The 23,001-nt window shown below is 33.4% G+C and overlaps 1 protein-coding gene across 4 annotated transcripts in view; it reads left to right on the top strand.

Moving 5' to 3' along the window:
• vri (nuclear factor interleukin-3-regulated vrille) overlaps window positions 1-23,001 on the top strand; it is a 1,376,222-nt gene that overhangs the window by 777,365 nt on the left and 575,856 nt on the right. For all 4 annotated transcript variants that reach the window (XR_014131906.1, XM_081762650.1, XM_081762656.1 and 1 more), the window contains one exon: window positions 21,077-21,139. The gene's annotated coding sequence lies outside the window, so the exon portion shown is untranslated. The remainder of the gene's footprint in view (window positions 1-21,076; window positions 21,140-23,001) is intronic.

A 23,001-nucleotide genomic window follows, 5' to 3' on the forward strand; every position in this document is an offset into this window, starting at 1 on the left:
TCATTTTTTTACGTGATTGTACCCAATGTCTGGCGTACATGTGAATTTTTTCCCTCCGTACGAAAAGTAACAGTGTTGCCAGCCTTTCACAAATTTCCAAAAACAAAACAAATATCGTTTAAAAATATGCTTCTTCTTCTTCTTCTTCTTCTAAGGGTTTGACACGGGTGGCACAAATGTTAGCTGATTGAAGTCTGTGTTACATAAGCTTTTACAATGAGGTATAGTTCATATATTTGTAACAATTAGAAGGGGTACTAGGGCCGCCAACGTAAAGGTCTATGATTTTTTTTGAAATCCCTGTCGGTCCTGAAAAGGTTAATTTTACCGTTCTTCGCAAGATAGTGTATGGGAGTTTTTTTCTTCTATATTTTGTATAACACGTGTTTGTTATGTTTGTATATAATATGCATATATTTTATTACAAATGATCTCTAAAGTGTTGAGATTTTTAGCTTTTTTTGATAAAGTGAAAAAAAAAAAACGTATTTTTCCTTCTGACTGTTAATGAAAACTGTAATAAAAGTAACCAAATCGCTTATAAGTGCAAATTTATTGCTTCTGGTAAATAGAACGTATCACAGAACAGTAAAAACAAAAAATATTGCAAAAATATATCTAAAAAATTAAATAAGATAAAAAAGCTGGTGGGGTCCTGTGGACCCCAGTGTGACCTCCGTGTCACAAATAAAAGTGTGACCACGGAGGGTTAAATTATACAAAGAACTTACACTTCCTCCTCTTTTTCTTTTCTTGCTATAATTATGTTTTTTCTGTAAAATTATGTATAGATAATGTTTTAAAATGATTGCTATGTCAATATTGTATAGATAACAAATATCCTAATGATCAAGTGATGAACATTTCAATACAAGAAATTCAAAAATTAATTACACAAAAGTAACATATAATTGTGAACAAAACAACACTTGAGTAATAGTCACATAACGTAACATATCTCGCTTTATTTTACAGATGCTTAATACGAACTTCTCTTGTGACTTGGTATGTGTTCCACGTGTGGCAAAATTCGTCCCAAATCCTTGTATATCTGCATCGATTATTCCAACGGTGTCTGCTAACCAACTGACATTTCGTCTACATTTCTAAGAATAGCATAGAGAGTACTTTTTCCTTTGTCATTGATGTATAGGGAGAAATTTGTGTTTTTAATCTAGCGATAGTGATGGCCAGTAGACTGTTTCACAACGTCCAATTAAAGCAACTAAGGGAACACAGTTATGATGATGATGATTGTGCTAGTGCTCCGTATCGCTATACTAAAGATACGGACTAAACTAGAAATAAATTTGAAAATGTGCTGCATTTAGTAATGTATCATATAAATATTTATGTTTTGTACTTACGTCACAATTTGGCGATATTGTTTTATGAAAGCTTATAAACGTTACTGTGTTTCCTTAGTACTTAAAAAAATATTTTATTGAAATGAACTTGGTGCCTCAAAAACTTTCTTTCAAAAATCGGTGACTATATTCAGTTTTCCAGTTTTTGTGATAACATTTTAACATTTCAATTTAGATTTAATAAATTAAATCCATACAAAAAAAAGTTTAATATTTGTATTGGCCTTATGTAACTGTTTTATTAATGACAGTTCGGCACACTAAATGTCAAGGTTCAAATCGCAGTCATGTGTTACTTATTAATACTCTGTGAAGTATGCGACTTTTAAGGCGTTTGGTTTACCAAAACTTCTTTATATATTTACCATGTCCGTCCGTTCATCCGAGAGACAGAAGAATCACAAGAACTACTTGATCAATTATCACCAAGTTTAGTCAGAATATAGAGAGTCAAAAGTTAGGAATCGAGTTCGCTTTTGGACCTCGTACTCAAACCAGAAGTAGTAGGAATTAACCATTTCCGGTTTTAGCGTTGATCGTTGCAGACCAAACATTGTAAGAGATAGAGAGATATTGTGTGCAATCAATGAAGCACTTAAAATACATTTACAAATCCATCCTTAATTTTCTTCTTAAAATTGGAAGTGGTTGGAACCCACTCCGGTTTCAATATTGATCTTCATAGAACAAAAACGATAACAGATAGCGATGAGCGTTTTCCAAGTCGATTTAACGTACTAAAAAAAATAAAAAAAATAGAATAATAATAATAAATACATATCTTCTCTCTTAACGCTCTGTTCAAATCGGCAATAGCACAAACCAGCTACTTCCCGTCTTAACATTGATCGGCCATATAACAAAATCTCTAATAGATAGTTAGAATCGATTTTCTGCTATCAACTAAGTATCCCGAAAATGTATTTATTTTTTTCTTTAATATATCAAAACCAGAAGAGGCAGAAATCAAGCACGTCTGATTTTAACATTGGTCGTTATAAAGGAAACAATAACATATAACTGGAAATTGTTTTCTGTAATTTATTAAGCGCCCCGAGATTATATTCCATCTCCATTCTAATATTTGTATTAACACCAGAAGTAGCAGATATGAACCGTTTCCGATTTTAACGTTGATTGCTGTAGAATATAAGACGTAATAGCTACCGAGAAACAATTTTTTGTAATAAATTAAGCGTCCCAATAATATATTCCATGTCCAATTTCATCACTCTAGTATGACCGGAGGTGACAGAGATCAATCGCTTCCGGTTTTAACGTTAATTGTTATAGAGTGAAAACGGTAGCAGGTGCTGAAAAGCTGTTTTCTGCAATTAATTAAACTTCCCAAGAATATATTTCATCTCTAATGTCTCTACTAACATTGGAACATTGGACAGAAATCAAGCACTTCCGTTTTTCATATTGATCGCTATATCTAGAGTAAAACCAGCAATAGGTAGAGAGATGCTGTTTTCTGCAATCGATTAAGTGTTCCAATAATATATTGCATTTCCATCCTTGAGTCATTACTAGGGCTCGGAAGTTGAAGACCTAAAAATTGCCTAAAAAGGACCTATAGAAAGACCTAAAAATATCTCAAAAAGGACCTAAAAACTGGAAAAAGGACGTAAAAATAAGACCCAATTTAATTAGAACTACATATTTAATGAATATAATGCTCAAGAAATACAAGCTTCTGGTAGTATACAATATAGAGTTGAAAGAAACGTTATCAATAAAATGCTTTGCTTTGTCGTTCAATTTGCATTATTGATTCTGTTGTCCAAGTTAAATCTTATATTTTAAACACTTTTGGAGGACAACTACAAGCCGGACATTTTTTGGAGTAGATCAGGCCACCGTAACACTCTGAAATTGTAACTGATCTATTTCAGTTGGCACGTAATAAAAAATATTTCAATATTTTATGTTTTAAATTGTAGGTGAAGAACAAAATTACTTCCCCGCCGGACATGAATTAGACAGCCTTGAGCAGCAAGACGTACGAAAATAAAATTTTATTAGGCCTTTTCTAGGAGCGGCTCAAGGCAAAATTTTCATCTGGGCAATGGATTTGTTCCTGCTTTCCTAGTCCAAACCTATGGTCTACATTTTATTACAGTGATTTTAATAATATAGAAGCCATTTTTCACAAGAAGGTAGGACGTGTTTTAATGCGATTTTGAGGTGCAACACAGACTCAAGCAGCCAGTGGCGTATTTAAAATTTTGTTTCGGGGGATATGCACTAAACAGGTTACAAAATCTCCATTTGCAGATGCGAGAAAATTATTTTTTTTAAAAAAAAGTAATTCGAGAAGGGTTTTCAGGCCAATAGCCCTCCTAAATACGCCACTCCAAACAGCTGTTATGGTCTGCGCGAAATTCTCACCATTCAGCTCTAAACATACAACCATGGGCGGCGATTAGGGGGACAAAGGGGGCAGCTGCCCCCACTTTTTTGAAGTAACCCATTAATGTATATAGTTTCATTTGGAAATGTGAATTTTGAGTAAATTTTTGAACTTTTTGTATATATTACTGGTTCATTAAAAAATGGTGCCATATAATATTTGCCGTTTCATGAGTACGTATTGTTTGTCTTTCCGTGGAGTTAAGAAAGCTACAGGTATTGCGTTTTAATTTCCACGGCTCATGTACTTCGGATTCCACGTTAATGAGTAAGTCCCGTCTCATACAGTCTAGATCTGAAAGGGTCGTTAATAGTTCCAAAAATGTCTTTTCTTCTTTCTAATAGTAAGGAATATTGATTAAAAAGAGAGTAATAAGAAACTTCTACCTTTCCATTGTTTTACAGTGTAAAATACGAGTGAAGTGATGTGTTTAGGGGTGTACGAGTGTATGGACAATTAAATTTAGAGAATTCACTTCACGTGAATAATTCTATATAGATTTTAGGATTATTTTGTATAACTGGAGTATGGAGTGATTCTAAGTATTGTGTTCTGATGTGTTCAAAGAAACTGAAAACTACACCTAATGGACATCAACATGTCTCGGGAAGCTGCAAAAGCAAATATTTCTTTAAATGTCGTAGCATATGCTTATAGTATTTACTGTCTTTCATTTTCTAAGAGTAACAACATACGTTTAATACCATGTGTGGAATAAAAAAATAAATTGTTCATTAATTCCCAGTTTCAATATAACTTTTGCAAAACAAGCCTCATCGTTTATTACTGATTAATATTATAGTGTTTATTTATTTGTTTTGCAAATTTATTATTATAAAAGTCTGATCACAAAATTTTCCGGAAAGATTTTAAGATGTTCATGAGCAAGGAATCAAATTTCTTACATCTTTGTTGTTTTAGAGTATAAAGGACTAGTACCTACTTTCGCTGTTCTTGTCAATTTTCTTAATAAAATATGAATAACGGTATTTTAACGGAAAACGATAGTCTTCCTATTAGTTATACAACTTTTCGTCAAAAGAATGATTAGAAACAACCAGGGAAACTAACATTGATAAACAAATATTCAGATCATGTCCCCCCCCCCACACTTTCAACGTCCAATCGCCGCCACTGCATAAAACACATACCGTAGTGCTACGAAATTTCCTTTTTTTCGTGGTGGAAAGAGTTCAGCAACTGTTCAGAAAAAGTACAAAACTTTTTAATTTTTTTGTTCCTTTCCCCCTGACGAGGGCGTCTCTTTGCGCCGTCCTGGCCTTTCCGTACAAGACATTATATGTATAGATTAAGACAATTTGAAGAAATCTGTAGTTGTTTAAAAACGCAAGTCCAGTCGTTGAAGAATGTCTTATCTTTTGAATTTTCTTTTGAATTTTCTTTACTAAAGAAAAGGTGTTTAAGAGGTGGTAGTGATTCGAGTTAATGACCACTAAATTTATTGTCGAAAAATGAAGTGCAAAAGAAGACGTTAAGACCTATAAGAAGCTTTAAAATAAGATCAATAAACGAACAAAAAAAGGATAAATAAAATCCACCATTTTCTGGCCTACAATGACCCAAAATGAAGATATATTATGTAAAGCTTCGTCTCCGGACACTCGAAAAAAGATATTTTTTCTTAACTTTCGGGCCCTAGTCACTACTAAAACCAGAAGTGGCAGACATTCACTACGATTTGTTTTCAATATTGCTCTAAATAGAAAAAGAAAACAATAACAATCCTGTTTTAACGTTGAAACGTAACTATATACGGAGAAGCGATTTTCTGCAATCAATAAGATTCCAAAGAATGTATTCCATTTCTACTCTAATCTATGTACTAAAACAGAAGTCTATAAATCTACTACCACTTCCGGTTTAAATACTACACCATTAAAAAACAAAGTTCTTCACGTTTTATACATGTGCCACTGCTAGTTGCTGATACCATATAAGCTCAAGAATGTTAGTAGTTTGCGTGTGAAAGTCACTATTTGTGTAATGAATTCATCCATGATTACCTAGTTATTGCATACGTTGATCTTTAATGCTACCTCTAAAGCTTTCCTCTACTTCAGCTCCTTGACTTATAGTTTTCCATATATTCTTTAGATTCGCAGAGGAGAGGAACTGGTTACACTACCCCTGTTCTAATTGCCAAGTGACCTTATCTACATTATGCCTTTGAACAGAGAACTCAACGAGCACTTAACTTGTATTTATTTGTTTATTTTATTATTATTATTATTATTATTATTATTATTATTATTATTATTATTATTATTAGTTTAAGCAACACCGATGTTGCGAACGACTCACCAGCTATTCAAGTGTAGAATCCGAATTACTACTCGAAATTATTTCCGAGTCGTACTCTTGATAGGATCACATGCATTAAATTTGTTCAGTAATTAATGTTTTAGACAGAAACGTGCCGAACGAGGAGATCCTGGGGCTCTGAAACCCCGAAATCTGACTTTGGTAGAATGTTTCACCTCTGCCTCTCTCTCTCGATATATATACATGCAGTAGCCTTCAACTAATGTAGACTTAACTCCCAAACCCCGTATTTGTTTGGCCTATGGCTTGGTAGATCATGTTTCAGCTTTTGCTTACGTGCTTCGCGCGTCGGAAGTATGTTTATGGCATTGTTCTTTGCGAAAAATGTAAACCCCTTTCCCCCTTAAAAGACAAATTTCAATCAAAATGAAACGATAAAAAAACATATCGGCGTATGTCAGTTAACTGTATGAAAAAAGTTATTTCGAATAGCCCCCTTTTTTCCCCTTTCTCGTTAAAAGAGTAATTTCCGGAAATGCTGTGACTTATTCCCACTTCTTCTGAATAAGGAGTTTCAAGATATGTCCATCTTATTATAACAGTTGCAACCCAGTCCTTTTTTTCTTACCGCCTCTTTCTTTCCCTCTAAGAGAAACATTAGAAAACGCTGAAACGCGTCCTTAATTATTTTAAATGAAAAATGTACGTATCAAATTTTATACGTCTAATTTCAAGGGATTTCGAGATATCACTATATTATTTAACAATTACAAATCATACGTTTCTTATCTTCCCGCCTTTTTTTCCTTCCCGCGTAGGGAAATATAAAAGAAAATCATTGAAATCAGTGAAAATCATTAAAATCATTTAAATTATTTTTAAATGGCAAGTAGATATAGTAAATTTCATATATATCTACCCTTCAGAGATTCGGAGATATGGACATTTTACTATAATAATTTTCACTCCAATTTTACCCTCTTCCCAGCTGAATTTCCAAAATTTCTTACTTAGTCTTATCTTATGTCACAAACGCTATGCACTGTTAAGATTTTAAGCTTTTAGCTTAAGCAGTTTGGCCTAGGTGTTGATCAGTCCGTTAGTTCCGTGAAATCAAAAATTATTTTTAAAAAATATTTACATATTATAAATATGAAGTGATAAATTGAAATTTTACACCTAAACCTGTCATTAATAACAATACAATACTGTTGTAATAGATATACTTGGAAAAATAGATTTATGAATTTTAACACCTACTTAATGTAATTAGCTGAAGCTGTTTTTCAGACGTCAACTTTTGAATTTGGAATCAAACTGGATAATTTCAGACATATATATGTGATTCCACATTTTGATTTTCATACGTACAAGATGAAAAAATATTGTTACAGACAGATGTGTAGAGGAAAATGGCAATAGATGTTCTACAACTCTTTTGGAAATATCAGGATAGGCAACATTAGATTGAAAATAAAACTTCACTAACGGTAACGAAGGATACAACATAGCATTTTGAACGTTGAATTACGAGACAATTCGATATATTATCCTTCTTCGGTAGTAGGTAGTAGGTTCTTATTCCGAGTCTTAAAGGGGAGTTTCCATGCAATGGCATTTCCTTTTTTTTTCTTTTTTTTTTTACGACAGAACGCAAAATACTTCAATTATCTTAAATATCAATCATACGCTCAACGACATCACTAGAAATAAGTTGTTAACTGAAATCAATGAAATCACTCAGTGTGTAAGAGGAATCGTATTTTTTTCTCCCTCTCTAAACGATTGCACCACAAGTTTCACTTTTTGAATGTAGCTCCAGTCTTAGATTAGATTTTTAGCGTCCCTTTCAGCAGCGAGGCTGTATGAGACGTTGACCTACAGCTTAACATGTGATGCAAACCACATGTCTCCAGACGGGAATCGATCCTTGGTCTCTCATATCAATATCTTACACAGAAAAAACAGTGACAGATGTATCTTGAAGACTTAAGTAAAATTATTCAAGGTTATAATTGGGAAGAAGACTTCAAATCTGTTTTGAGGGGGGGTCCTCTGTAAGAGCTTGGAAAACATCATTGAGGGAAACACGAACCAAAATCAAACCGAAAGTTATGCCTATAACTGCTTATTGTAAATTACAAATTCTCAAGGTGAGAATGTATTAAGATGAAGTTTAATAAAAGTAAAATATTCCGCGATTCCCTTTCAACGCCTTGCAAAACCCTGGGGTTCATGGGTCACAGATTGGAAAACATTGCTCTAGAGCAGCGTTTGCCAACCGGTGTGCCGCGGCACACTGGTGTGCCGCGAATGGGCCGCTGGTGTGCCACGAGGAATCGAAACAAAATTATTAATTTTATAGCAATCAAATTACAAAACGTAGGAAAAAATATATTTGTATTTCGCATTACTATGAGCCTCTACTATGAATCTACAATTTTAAGTTTCATACCGGGTTACTGTTCTTACATTTCTAATGTTGAAGAATAGTATTTGTTATCATTGTTATGACCATTATTGCTTCTTTATTGTTGCAGACTATTTCGTAATTTGAAAATTAAAAATATCATTCAATCCTTTCGACAAATTACCTACATTTGTATTTTAAAAGTAAAAGAGATTTGTTTGTTCGTTTGTTATTTAGTGATCTTCCTTCTTAGTAAAAGGTTGGGTACAGTTTTTTAGAAAAGAAAGCGTATTTTAAAAACCTAAGTCCAATATTTCATTCAATTGTTTTCTATTTTTTAATTAGAATGAAAAATAAACACAATGATTTACCACCGGGAAAAACCAGTGATCGAGCTTTCTTCTTTGTGAGAAGGAGATCAATAATCACAGAAAAAATACCACTGTGTTTTATACTTACAAATAATAATATCTATAAGTGTGCCGCGAGAATCCAAGTAACATCTGTAGTGTGCCGCAAGTTGAAAAAGGTTGGGAAACGCTGCTCTAGAGCTTTACCATCAGTGACGACCAGAGCATTCTTAAGTTGTTTGTTATATTTATTTATTTGTCTTGTTTTAGAAATACCGACGTACACTCAAGTAAATAAATAAATAAATAAATAAATAAATAATAATAATAATAATAATAATAATAATAATAATAATAATAATAATAATAACAACTTAGACATTCACTTTTAGAAATTCTACATATCTTTTTTGGTAGGAGGATTGCGGTAAACAAAGGTGAATATTCTTCATTCTTTTGGAGTTTTCATGCAATGACATCTATCTGAGCATATAACGTAAGATGAGGGGGGAAAATCAGAAAAGTGAGTTCCTTTCAATAAATCATATTTTGCAATCCTTTCAGTATGTATTTATTGCCTGTATTCATTTCTTGGTTGCTTCTCGGATTAAATTCGTTTAATAATAGCATATAATAAAATTTTAACTTCAATTATGTTCAGAAACTATGGGAGACAGTGATGAATGAGAAAATAATAATAATGGACAGGTAAACCGATCACCCAAGATAAACCATATACATGATGTTTGTTTAGTAAAAAATGTAACTTGCAAAAGTATTAATGCTCTTCACATTACACTTAGATAGTAATCCCAGGTTTTTATTTATTTAAATCTGTCAACAAGACTAAAAGTTTTTTTGTGATGCATGTACATAACTTAAATTTGATTATACTCAAAACAACGATAAATAATTTTCAAAATAATATTGTGATTCAGTTTTGCCGAGATCCCAGTTACCATATAGTATTGTTTTTAACAATAGAGATTTCACTATAATGTCCTTCAATACACCTAATTTGAATTATACTATACATAACCTAAGAAATTAATGTGATTTACTGAAGAAATCGTGGGTACATAAGGACAATTTATTTTAATGCAATATTGTATGTAGTTATTTATTATCTTTTTCATAAGATTTGTAAGTATTAGAGAAATTTAGCTTTTATCTGGAATGGCTTAGATACAGGGTTTCGCCTTTGCAATCGAAAAATGGGAAACTGAAAACGGGACAACTATTATGATTGAATCCTGAATTGAAAGCATCTTTATAATACGGTTGAGGAATATTCAGCGCTCTTTTGAAATAAATGATCTTCGTTCTTAAAATTTTACAGTAAAATTTTATCTAACTAATGTCAATACTACACTTATTTTATCACATATGAAAATCACATCACTCATTCTGGCTGTTTGCCAGAAATCTTACCTATGTCATTGATTCCTAGTTCATGACCAGCATCATTATAAATTACTTGAGGAAATTTTCCACATTTTCTGTTTTTGAGGAAATAATCCGACATCTTTCAAATCTGCATGCTAAATAAAAGCTTATAACACCACACTAACTATTCAGTGTCACACATGAAGGACGCTGCAGTGTCATAAACATTCAAGCTTTGGTGGCCTTCACAACACCAAGAACACGAGTGAAATGCACAGGGCAATCCGAATCTAGAATACCTTAATGCCTAATAGTATGTCCATGATATTTCGAATAAAAGAAACATAGTTACAACGGATTGAAAATTTAACTTGTTTCGCAATGGTGCTTAGATGAACAAGTATCGCATAAATTACGTAGATGGTTTTCAATGGACATAGTGTAAAGATAATAATTTGCCCATAGCAATTTGATATTCCGAACCGTTCTGGATTTTTGAAGATCATGGATACACATTGGTATAATGCTAGAAATGCTTATTTGTAAAATTACGTAATAATAATAGTAATAATTGTCGTCGTCTCTTTTTCCTAAACCATGACAGCATATATATATATATATATATATATATATATATATATATATATATATATATATATATATATATATATATAATATTGTAGATGTAATCACAAGTTCTTCGAAGTACATTCTTTTTAGGCAGTGTTGCAAAGTCAATGTGATACTTACCTAAGCACTTTCTCGAAGTAGAACCTCTTGAATTAGCCGAATTTTCAATCCGTTGTAACTTTCTTTCTATCTATTCGAAGTACGTCATAGCATCGTCATATATTCGTGACTAATGTGTTTTGGATGTGCTTTGCTCCCTCCGTCCCATTCTTCTTAGTGTTGTTCTTGAATTCTCCAAAGTGTTGTTGTCCTTCTATGCTTCTGATAATCTAGCGTACTTAGTTGGTAACAGTAAATAATAAGTATAGTATTATAAGTTTCTGTTTAATATGTAGGTTTGAAATATGTAATAAATTCATGTAGTGCTGTTTCAGAAATATAACATTATAGTGGGTTGACATTTTTAGCATTCAGAAATATAACATATAGTGCATTTCTCCCAAATTAATGGATTCCTAACTACGTATGTGTCATCAATCGAAATATCACTTTATTCTAAAGACAATGATTTAAAAGCATAAATCTAAGATAATTAGGTTACAAGCAGGAGCTTAGTAAATTGTTATTGTAAGTTTCTGAAAGTGAAAATTTATACATATGGTTCATTTTTTTACTGCCGCATTTCAATGGAAATTATCAAATACATAGACTTAAGTACTTTTTTTATGTACCTTCTGTCAGGTACGTGAATCTGGGACCTCCATAAGGGTGCTAACATGTTTATAAAATCTTTGTTTAAAACAATAAATAAATAAATAAATAAATAAAGAAAGAAAGAAAGAAACAATTTTCCTGAATTTCTGAATCCTTGACATATGTGTAATATTCAAAAATCTGATTCATTGTAAAGATAATGTATTAATCATGAAATTAACTTAATTAGGGTACGAGCAGGATTTTTCTAAGTAAATTCTCTATTTTTATGTTTCAAGTTTGCATTTGATACGGTATATATAATGTAATTTTCAAAGTTACTAACCTAATTTCAATCAAACTTCGAAGAAAATACGTAGCATAGAAGTGTAGTATTTTCCGGAATATATCTTCTGTATATACATGAACCTTGTGCCACAATATGGACACCAATTTTTTTTAATCCCTTTAGGATTTTTGGAAACTTTTGTTACCATGTCGTAGTATCGTCTTTGACCGCTTATTTAGATTCTATAACAGGTATTTAAGTCTTTTTTTATTAGTCAAGTCAAAGATGGAGGAAAAATACTCCAGATGCGTTTTGGATCCGGGTGGTCAAGTTGGCGGGGCCAAGTAGAGATGGAGGGGCTTTATTTTATTTTATTTTTTATTTTTTTTTCTCAAGGCAAACTTCAAAAATTCTGCACGCCTTTAGTTTTCACCATATCAGGTCGTTTTGAAATAACGAGTCTATTTACGTTTTAAGGAAAATTGATAGGCTTTATTTTCTGGATAAGTATGACAATAACCTTTTACCATACAATTTTGAAAGGAAAGAAGTATGAAGTTAGTTAAATAGAACACAATTTAACCACACTTTTTCTATAGTGATAATGTATAAAATGTAACTAATTGAAATGAAATGGCTTATTTAAATATACGTATATCAGTTCCTGTCCGTTCTATCAAAAGTATGTAATATAAGAAATACGCCGAAGTGTTAGAATTCCCTCCTTTTCTGTCTTTCTTCCTTTTTCTTTTCCCTTTTCTCATTTTTTCCTTCGTGTGGGTGCTTAGTACCACTAAACAAGTTCTGAAGGTGCTCGGGCGCCTACACACCCCTGGACTCGGGGCCTCTGAATGATTTAACTTGAACGCCTTAGAGAACGTATTTATTTATTATTATTCTATCACTCCCAATATTATTTTGATTCTACTTCGTTAATAACTTTATCTGACATCTCGGATAAAAAAGTATTCCTATCTTATTTAACGATTTATTTTATATATATTGTTTAATTTCTAGCTTCGAGTATTATCTCAATTCGAGTGGATAAATATCATAATGTTTATTGCCGCTCCTTCAAGTGACGTTCGAGATCGAGAAAATGGGATATAATTTCGTTTCTGACATTATATATATATATATTCATTTAAATGGTAATACTATTCATTAAATTTTACTTCTCATGAGTTTTACTTCCCAGTAGTTTCTAAGTGCCTTAGTGATTGTCGTCAGCTACATACACATAATTTCAACAGGGGATTCAAGTTTCCAAGTTAAATACAAAACCCTGAATTCATTTTAATCTTACGTGCAATATACAGTATATTTTATCTGTTCTTGAAGTTTCTATGTTCGTGTTCCTATTTGAGTCTATTAAGTAGGACTTGGGATAAAGACTAATTAAGAGAATAAAAGAAATAGGCTCTCATTTAGTTCGAATTTTTGAAATAATAATAATAAAATGAAAGCAGAAGTACCATTTGAATTTATTAATTCATTTTATGGACTACTCCAGAAAATGTGTTCCCATTAGCATATCAGAACGTATCTATATAGGCATGACTATTTTATTTTGTTTTCAATTAAATTGTGAACAAGTTCAAATCTTCGAATCGAGCAGGCATTTATGTAGAGGTAGACTTCTCAACCTTGAGCTCAGGACCATTAGGGATCGCGAGTGAAATGTATGGAGAGGTGAAAAAGATAAATGTAATTAGGATATTGTAATGGAATAATACATATATTTTTAAAGATTATCTTGAATTTCTTATTTTGATAGACATATTTTTGTTTTCTAGACTTATTGTGAAATACAGCAAAAAGCACTAAACCAAATATTAAATAAATAATCATTTAAAAAATAATTGGTAGAAAAAATGAAGTTGGTTAAAATCTGTATATTGAAATACAAAATGTAATCGACAGTTGGAAAGGGAGTGATTTCGACTTGAATTTTTAGTTATTCTTTCAACAGTTGTATGTATGTGTTAAGGCTCATACACTCAGATACAGCTATCTACGATAAGCAGCTGAAACCATAAAGCCTATTCCAAAGCGGAAATTACATGTAGAGGTTGGTGTCAAGAGGATTGATAAAAGGGGCCAGTGATATACAATAGATTTTAAAAGCCTGGCGTAGACTAAATGATAATTTATGTGCAAGTTTGCAATCGTCTAGTATTATGGAAAGACTTTAATTTTATATATCATGTGCATATAACATTAATTAGTAAAAACGTTTCCGAATCCTAACTTACGTATATTCGATATTACTACTATATTTTCTTACTGAATCATATTTGTCACTCTGCTGGGGTGATCGATCGATTAACTAATATAAATTTTAAGTCCCTTTTAGCACCAATTACATATAAGAGGAGACACATTTTAAAGTACAATATGATACAGTATTCGAGATTTAGAGGTAAACACTCTCATAAGAAATTAGTATCATACATGGTAATATTTACACCATACCCAGTGCTTTATCCAGTCGCCTCTATTTCGGGGGAATCTAAAGCTCTAGAAGGGAATACCATTATCATCACCTATATACCACACTTATATCTTTGAAATTTTTGGAGAGAATTCTAGAACTTCGGGGAAGGGAGTTTTGCCCGCAAAATGAGCGGACAAAACAGTGCATTATACCTATTATATTTCTCTCACTCATTTACACAAAAGTTAGAATTTTGCCATTTCAAAATATGTAACAAGAAATACATGAAATGTTCTATTTGTTAAGAAAAACTTATCGAATGTATGTATGTTATGAATTAACGGATACTAAACTTGACATACTTAATATTTTATTTTCAACTATGGCATTTTACATTCAGAATTCGTATAGTATTATCTCTAATAGTATTTGGAAGTAAAACAGTCGGAAAAATCATATTTAGTTGAATGTTCTCAGTCTCCGAATTAAGTTAGGAGCACGCGAACAACAAAACAAAATACAACAGGTGAAAATCTCCTGCAGAGTTTGAACACAAAGATCGTATTGAGAAACTACTCACTCAAGCTGTATGACTGTTTCTTACGCTATCTGAAACTTTTAAATACAGTATGAATTCCTACTTCACCCCTAGCTTTGTTCACAGTCAGATACGATTGAGTTTACGGCAAATAGTTCAAAGTTACAGCTCTTGCAATATATAAACGTATTGTTCGTACAAGTTCAATTTAATTTTACGTCATAATAACTTAACTTACGTAAAATAGATTAAAGCCTAGTAAAACGATTGGGGTTGGAATGATCGTAAATAATAGCTAGAAGACATTATACGCGGGGAGTTACTTGACTGAAATTACGTATATACAAAACATTGAATAAAGATACAAGTGAGAAAGTAATTGTACTGGAATAAATAAATTTTGCTTAGACAACATAGATGAAAGATCTAAAATGCATACAAATATTATATGAGATACATATTGAGATATTCTCCGTTACTATTTACAATTTGCAAAGGTTACTTATATGGGTTATTTTGGTGAAAGCAATGTACAGTTTAGCCTTTCAGGTAACATTGAATTGTATATTATAATATTGTATATGCTTTCAGGAGTGATTGTTTGTTTTCCTTTACATTAATAGATCATTTGTTCTTGTTTTGTGAGCTGGAATTCGGAATAATATTTTGCTCAAAATAAGCTGACTATTTTATTTTCAATTAATTTTTCAATAAACATTACGTTGTTGTACTGCCTTCTTGTTGTAAGTCTTTGGTTGAAGACGGCCAGAGAGTCTGTTCTAATCATAGTAAAGATGATATAGTTTTGTTTCAATCATAGTTCAGACTACGTAATTCCAGCTTAGGTCGAATATAAAATATGAATAGATAATTAGATAACTTTTTCACATTCTTGAAATTGGATCATTTTCTTAAAATCAACCTATCACCATTAACATATGTTCTACTATGTATCTCCACATCATGCCAAAAGTTCGTTTATTATCAAATATTATACCAAGGTCATTTATATGTTCAATTTCTCAATTATCTTATAGTCATACTGTTATTGATAGACCATTAATGTATTTTGGCCAGCTTCCTCTGTAAGATTTTTTCTATCATCACTTTTTTATTTCTTTAAATACCTTTATATCATTAGGATACAAGACAATTCCAATTTCGTCTAAACTATTAACTAGATCGTTAAGGTAAATTACAAACAACAGTGAACCTAATGCGGATTCTTGTCAAATACCTATTTTCTGCAAATCCTTCCTTAAATAAAATATTAATAACCTTCACAGTACGAAATCTGGTGAATCAATTTATCAATTTGGGAGGTAAGTTTAGTTAATAACAATGAGTGATCTACGGTGTCGAAATAATAATATAATAATAATAATAATAATAATAATAATAATAATAATAATAATAATAATAATAATAATAATAGAGTGAGTTTTGTTTTAAAGTCTGAAACTACGGTATACTTCCAAACTAGGCGAATTCAATACTCAAACTTGGAGCAGTACATCCATAGCTACATGTTCCAATGGAGGAATAAGATCAAATATAGAATCTGTTCGTCGAACACTGAATCCATATCAAAAAGCCATTACTCGCTATCTCTTACTGTTTTGGCTCTATGAAGATTGAAACCAGAAGTGCTGATTTGTGTCACTTCTGGTTGCAATAAAGGAGTAAAATCAGACTTGAAACATATTCTTGCGGTAATGAATCTCTAAACAGGAAACTGCTTGCTACCTTCTTTTGTTTAATTCAGTATGCGATCAATGTTGTAATCGAAAAATCCTAATTTTCACCACTTCCGGTTTCAACAGATAGATAAAAATCGAGACAAAACTCATTTTTGGGGCGCTGAATCTGTCAAAAAATAAACACTTTTTTTAAATATCTTACCGTTTTCGCTCTATGGAAATAACTGTTGTAATTGGAAGTACTACTAGTAAAATTCGTTCACCTCAGGATGGGTAGAGAGTTACGGGTGGATATGGTATATACTCTTGAGGCGCTGAATCGATAGGGGAACAAGTTTGTTATCTACTAATGCTTAGTGCTGAGATAATAGACGTTGAAACCGGAAATAGTTAATTGCGTCCTCCACTTCTGGTTTGAATAGAAGGTAAAGTGGGAGACAAAATCTATTATTGGGGCCTGAGTCGATTGCAAGAAAACCAATTCTCGATATTTATTACCCTTCTTGCTGTGATACTTGTCGATAGACAGATAGACAGAGAGATATAGCCGTTCTGTAAGATTTCCGACACAGCATAGTTTGAGTATTATAATAACAATAACAATAATAATAATAATAATAATAATAATAATAATAATAAATAGTAGTAGTAGTAGTTGAACATTGTGGATCCGCTCCCCAAGTGAAAGAAAATCCTGCATACGTCCCAGACTTTAGAAACAGTAATGTGCACCTCACTGAAATAAAATATTATGAGTTGTTTTACTCCATTCTTCTTACTTGACACGAACTTACTTTTTATCAATTGATCAAATGTCCACTATATATATATAAGAAAGTAAGGTATAAGCCAGAAAGCCAGTAGAAATTGCTGCTCTAAAGCGTACATTGAAGTTATTATAGTGAACTTAATATTTATTAAACCTATTTATTGTCTACCTGTTTTCGTATGTATATTTTTTCTATTATGTTTGAAAACAAGTACTACTTAGATATTGATTTTAGCAATTAGAGAATATGACATTTTTGGTGTAAAAGGACATAAAAATTTCCAGTCATTCAATTAATTCAGTAAATATCGAAATTAAAGCTCTATTACTGATTTTGGAACATGTTGACTCACAATTGTTCAAATGTAAATAAATAAATACATCGTAACTTAATTATGTAATTCATGCAGTTTTCAATATTATTATAACATGTTGAATGTGTTGTGGGTAGAGAAATGCATATATAAGGTAAAGACCCTTTTATTTTGAGTGCATGAGAGTGATTTAGCAGTCTATTTGAGCTGGTTTTAAAAATATTCATGCATGCGCATAAGTTGCCAGCGCATGTCATACTGCTGTTGATTGAAATGATCTTATTAGGGTAATAAAAGTTGGCAACGCTTAGACTCTAAGCGAACGTGGTATATATATAAATCTGATATAAGATTCCACGATTGAATAATTGTAAACACATTTATATGTTTTAATCATGAATAGAATTAAACATACAGCCATTGTTTATGTTTTCTGTGTTGCTCAAGGTCATTGAAGAAAATGGCGGCAGTTCATTAATACAACGGACTCTTCTTCAACTTTGTGATGTGGCCTCATCTCCCACGAAAAGGATGAATGTCCTCTATGGGGAAAACAGCGCACATTGAACTGTGGCAGTGACGCAGTAGCCTGGCACTGACCTTCGCCGCGAACTGCAATGAGTTACGCAATGTCCGTGGCAGTCCCTGGAAGCAAGCTTGCTTTACTGTTGGACCGGTTTCAAGAGACGTGAATCGAAATGTGTTTCTGGACTTTCCCAATACTAACGCAACATTTGCGAAATCTGAAGGCTTAATAGTTATATGCGTAGGCTTGCGTGAGGCAACAAGAAAGGAGTTGCGTCTGTTGGTAGCTAAGAAACAAACAAAGCAACTTTAGTGGCGCAATAATTACATTAAGTAGTAATTTTCTAGTTCAATTTTCTCGCTTAGATCACAAATTAACAAAACTGCGGGGGAAATGTACACAGTCTAAACGGCTTCATTGTACATGCCTTATTATACAATTAATACTATCAGAAAACCCGATTTATTTATTTATTTATTTTTACTATTTAACATGTCACTCGTAGCTTGAATGGTTAAAAGTGCTCATCAGTTACGACTACGGCCTAGTCGTTTGTATTGTCTAGTAATAATAATTCTACGTGGATTTCAAGGATAAATGCAAATGCTACGGAACAAGTTTTATGTGAGCCCTGCTCCCTAGTGTAGTGATTACAGTACATGCCTTCAGTGCACGAGATCCCGGATTCGATTCCCAGTAGAACAGCACCGAAGTACTGCAGTGGTTCATATCACAATTTAAACTGTAAGTCTGCTCCTATATAGCCTCGCTGCTGACAAAGACCGTATATACAATTAAATCAAATTTTACATGCATAATTTCCTTCTCAGGTCCCATTTCTCGTTCGCTCTCAGCAAGTACACCTTCAGGAGTAGGTGGTTAGTGCGTGTGTTTTCTCTATGCATGATCCCAGGTTCGATACAAATTCTTGAGCAGTGGTTTGAAATTAAATGAAATCTTTAAGTTTTACGTCCCACGGTTATGCCGGTTAGGCTAAAGGAGACAGTGATGATGAGTAATGAATGAAATGGTGGAATGAAGAAAGTGGGAGGAAACGGGAGAACCCCGAGAAAACCCACGCACACGGTGTTTGTCCACCACAAAGTTCACTTGGCGGGGGCTGGGATCGAACCCGGGACCCCAAGCACCAGAGGTGAACGCTCTACCACTGAGCCACCGCGGCCCCATGAGCAGTGGGTTGGATATCTCTTCAAACAGTACTGTGCGTCCAATTTGGCTTCGGTGCTGAAAGGAATCTTAAACTTCAAATAACCAAGTAACCAATTGTTCTTGGTACAACAGTTTGCTGGAGTGGTTCACAACCTTGGAGCGCAAAAAGTAAGAGAACGGGTGGAAGCTGCTGACAAAATTAAAACTACAAGCATAATTACATTATTACTAATGCTATAACAAAGAGTCAAACATACAAACACAAAATAACAATTGAGTAAGAAGCGTGGATTCAAGAACAAAGCTAGTAAAACAATATAATTCTGCACTACAATTGTATGCAGAAATTGTGCTGGGGATACATGTAAATTTGTGAGAATTGGACAATTTATTATTAATAATAATATTCACATAATTCATATATTATTATTATTATTCATGTACGTACTATTATTCAGATCTGGCCCAAAGCTGATCAATTTTCCTTCCTTGGAGGATCACCAGTCATAGAGACGTAATATGAATATTTTGTAGGGGTTACTAAGTTAACCACTTTGACTCTGTGGAAGGAAAACTGATCAGCATTAAGCCAGATTACTAGATCATCGTCTGATAACCAATTACCATCATTTGACCGGCGTAATGACGTAATAGATACGCACAATTTGGTAGGGGCTAAAAAGTTAATCTATTAGACCTCCCTCATAATCGGAGGAAAATGGCCAGTTCGTTCCATTGTCATTTGGTGGGGTATGATCGGCACAATCATCGTTTGATCGCCACTCGTAGGGACGTAATATGCAAACTTTTTAGGGGTTAACAAGTTAGTCCGGTGGTCTCTATGGATACAAAACTCATCAGAATTGGCCAGATCGCTTGATTGTCCTTTGATCAGCAACAATCATCGTTTGATCTCTATGAGTACTGATATTTTCCACATATATATATATATATATATATATATATTTTTTTTATAATAGGAGGACTAACACTTTTGCCTGTTGGCCCCATGGAAGTAAAATTGATTGACATTAATTCAGATCGTTTAATCGCTTTTGATCGCCAGCAATCATCCTTTGATCACTACACGTAATACGCACAATTCTGTAAAGGTTTGTAACTTAATGCATTACCTTCCATGAAAACAAAATTGATTAAATTTGAGCCAGATTGTTTGATCATCGTTTGATCGCCAACAACCATAAATTGATTTTCATGCGTAGTGACGTAATACACAACAATTAGAAGGGAGCTAGCAAGATAACCTGGTACCACTCCATTGTGGGAAGACTGATCTATACTGGACTAGATCGTTTAGTTCTTGTTTGGTTGCGTTTGATTGCCATTTGTACTGACGTAATACACATAATTTTACACGAGGTAACCTGTTAGCCCTCCATGGAAGCAAAATTGATCGAATTTGGACCAGATCTGTTGATCGTTGCTTGATCGCCACATGTAGTGACGTAATACTCATGATTTTGTAGGGAGCAAATAACTTAACCTGTTAGCCTCCCATGCATGCAAAATCGATTGGCATTGATTCAGATCGTTTGATCGTCGTTTGGTGAACAACAACCATCATTTGATCATCATGCGTAATGACGAAAAATAGGGGAATAAGAAGTTGACTTGTTTGCCTTTCAATGCAGGAACGAAAAGTTTACATAAAAATATGAAGGAAAAAAGCCGTGATAGGTATAACATGAAAATATAATAATAATAATAATAATAATAATAATAATAATAATAATAATAATAATAATAATAATAATAATGTTTTCCTTCTAAATTTCAGAGAGAAAAGTCGTATTGCAGAGGACATAATGGATTATATTTCCATGCGCATGGTGAATAAAAGGTAAGTTTTTGCTGACTCTTTTTTAAAAAGAAAGTTCGGCAACCCAATAGTACATCGGTATAATCTTAAAACTATGAGTTTAAACTCACACCACAAACCCCCTTTCCAGCTTTACAGCGCACAAGAGCTATCAAAAATCGAATACTTAATGAGCTTTCCAATTTACCTAAACTCATCCTTTATTTTGTGTGTATTAGGTTTATCCATCTTTGAAAAATCTACCTCCTCATACCTGAATAATGGGCTATCCCGGAAGGATTACATGTCTCAGAGAAATAAATTGAATTCTGTAATTCCTGAACCTTGATGATGATATGGAGGCTAAAAGCTCATAATACATCGAAGTGAACGGTAAATGAAAAATTGGTGGAATGAGAGTGTCGTAGGAAACGGGTAAAACTCGAGAAATCGACACTTTGAAGTTCTCCACATATTAGCATAGCCAGAAATCGACGAAGGGACGCTTCTTTACAATTAACCACGCTATCACTCAGTCATTTCTCCTCCTCCCGAATTCTGTTTAATCAAATTAATAAGATGACTACTCTTAATTGAGCAATATTCATTGTTTTATTTCATATTGTTTCTGATTTTATTCCATACCGTGTTTCTCATCAGGTTCAAATGAAATGATTCAACTCTAAAATCAGGGGCGATGATTGGACATTAAAAGTGGGTGGGGGGGGGGCAAGACATGATCTGAATATTTGTATGTCAGTGTAAGTTTTTCTGGTTGATTCTAACATTTTGTTTGACGAAAGGTTGTATAACTAATAGGATAATATATTTTTTCAGTTAAAATACCGTATATCCTATTTCATATTTTATTAAGAAACCCAAGAATTTGGCCCCAAGAATTCGACCAGAAACCCAAGAATTCGGCCCCACATGTTTGGGTTCAAGTCCCTCCTATTCAATATCAAATATATTGCGCTCTCCCTTACTGACACGCAGCATCACATTATTGTCTTGTAATGTTCGTTTGAATAACATTCAGACAGGATAATAAGGAAACTTACTTTTGTGAGCAAAAAGCACGGAGAATATGGCATGAGCATGATTTGGGGCCCGATTTCTTGGACTTCGTGTCCCGGGCCAGATTTACGACATCACCCCTATGCTCAGAGGAAACCGACCCTTTCCAATGCAACCACTCACGTCCAAAAACTCCATGCTTCATTGGTGAATAGAAGGAACCCAAGCTCCAATTTGGGGTCCGATTTCTCGGGGTTCGAGCCCATTTTCTGACATCACCACTGTACTCAGGGGACCATTATTTACCGCCACCACTTGCGTCCAACCATTCCATGTCAAACATGGTTTCCTTACCGTAGGAGAAGTTATCTCCATGCTCTTTATATGTTATCAATTGCATATCACATTAGTGAATACATAAATTATGGACGAGATTACATTTTCGAGATAATTACTCACATATGTTTTTGAGAGCTTTTTTTATTGTCTTATTGATTTTTCAACAAACAAGGCTACGGGTTGAGCAGAGATCCCTTTCCCTAGTGCCTCCACTTCGCTAGCACTGCGGGCCCGTTATTTACCCACTGGTTACTATGAACGAGAATGGAGTTTTGAATTAGTTATAACTAATTTAGCAATATCTTAAGTGATTCTGCAGAGAGCAGGGCTCACCAGGAAATTTCCTGGCGGCCCAGTCCGCCTCTGTTTGGAACCGGTTCATGGGGTGGTAACCAACGATGATGGCGCCTGGAGCTTCGTACAGACCGACTTCTTATCACATGTCAACATCCTGTCCAGAATTGGTTCCTTCCTCAGACGAAACAGCAAAGAAACACTGGTGTCTGCTCGTGTTGTCTTCTAGTCCAGCGTCAAATCATGTGGGACCC

The sequence above is a fragment of the Thermobia domestica genome, chromosome 6 (genome assembly GCF_964235325.1).
Source record: "Thermobia domestica chromosome 6, izTheDome1.hap1.1, whole genome shotgun sequence".
NCBI lineage: Eukaryota > Metazoa > Arthropoda > Insecta > Zygentoma > Lepismatidae > Thermobia > Thermobia domestica.